We start from the raw sequence: 1,881 nt of genomic DNA on the forward strand, positions 1-1,881 counted from the left end.
CTGTGTTTTGGAGAAATAACTCACCTGCTTTGTCTTTCCAAGCGCTTGTCTAAAGGGGAAGGAGATTTGAGTCTCTGCATGACCCTAGTCTATTTAAAATTTTTACACACTTGTGAGTTCTCTAAGAGATGCAACTTACACCTCAGCTGTAGAAATCATCTTAACAGTCTTCTAGACTATTGGTAAAATTACCTGGACTGTAACAAAGGAAAACACACAAAATGGGAAACATATACAGATTATACAAATGAATGATGAAATGTCAGCCTAAAGTGCACACTTTCTCTTTTACTTTCATGTATCTTGAGACAAAGGCTGAGAGTGAACCCAGTTGATATCTTTTGTGATATCAAAAATATGTCAGATATAATGCACATACATACTTTTTAGCACAAATATTTAAATTGTATTTTCCCCTTATAATTAATTCTTAAAATCACCAGTCCACGTTAACCTAGTGATAACCACTTGCAGGTGCTTCTGAAGAGTCTATATACCCTATCTTCAGGGACAGTTCACTAAACTTGATTTCCATTTAATCGATACTGTGATTTTTCTTTTTAGCTACATCTTGCCATGCATGATGTTGTCTTTGACCAACTTAAGAATCACCACAGATCCTCACAAATATTACAAATACCTGAAAATGAATCTTGGACTTCTTTCACAGTTAAAAATCTTTCTTGGGCTTCCCTGGTGGCACAGTGGTTGAGAGTCCGCCTGCCGATGCAGGGGACAAGTGTTCGTGCCCCGGTCCGGGGAGATCCCACATGCTGCGGAGCAGCTGGGCCCGTGAGCTGTGGCTGCTAAGCCTGTGCGTCCAGAGCCTGTGCTCTGCAACAGGAGAGGCCACAACAGTGAGAGGCCCGCGTACTGCAAAAAAAAAAAAAAAAAACTTTCTTGTTTGGTGAATTCAGTTTAATATTTTCACTTACTACTCACAAAAGTTTCATTTTGTAGCCACCCCCGGAAAAAAAAAGGCTTTCACTCATCTTAGTCATAACTATACTCATTATAGGCATTACTTTATATTCATTATAATATTATTTTAAGCTAATAATACTGTAACTATTAAAATTCAATGGCCATTAAGTCATAGACTCTTAAACTATTAAACATTTAGTTTATGTACTGGTTAAAGTGGGGAACTTTCATTTGCACAATCGTGGGTGTGAACCGAGAGCCTCAGTTTTCTGATCGTCAGCAGTGACATATGCCAGTTTCTCTCTAGTTAGTTTGGGAGTTTGGCTTCATATCACATTAAACAGAGGTGACACTTCTGACTTACTGTGCGACAGATGAACTTTCTGGAGATCATGGCACCTAATAGATCATTTAATGTGAGCAGCTCTGACACATGACCAAACTCCTTAAGCATTAGAGAAACTTCATGCAAGTCAATGCCATGTTGAAGTCTGCTGTCATTTCCAATGAGTGTCCACAACTGCCATTGGCAGTTTCGAGAATTGTTGCCAGTGATACCGAGGACAGAGGGTCAAGCCACTTTGCTGTAGAGTGGCCCAAATGTATCTCAGGGGAAGACAGTGATACCTAAGAGGAGAAATCAAGGGATGCCAAAAGAGCATTTTTCTTTCCTCTTGATCTTACAGTACAATTGTTAAACTTGCATTCATACAATTGGCGATTCTAACTAGCAAATAAAATAAAATAAAATAGAATAGTTTACTGGTATTTGAAAAAAAGTACATTCCGTAAAACATTATTGAGTGAACGAACAGCAAGATGATTAGCAAATCATTGACTGTGTATAGTATACATATAGTATACATATGACTGTGTATAGTAATAGACATCTTACTCATTGATTGTCCTTTATTTATTTGAATTTTTATGTTATATTGGACTTTAGTTGATTAACAA

This window comes from Mesoplodon bidens (genome assembly GCF_964165515.1).
Source record: "Mesoplodon bidens genome assembly, chromosome: 4".
Classification (NCBI taxonomy): Eukaryota; Metazoa; Chordata; class Mammalia; order Artiodactyla; family Ziphiidae; genus Mesoplodon; species Mesoplodon bidens.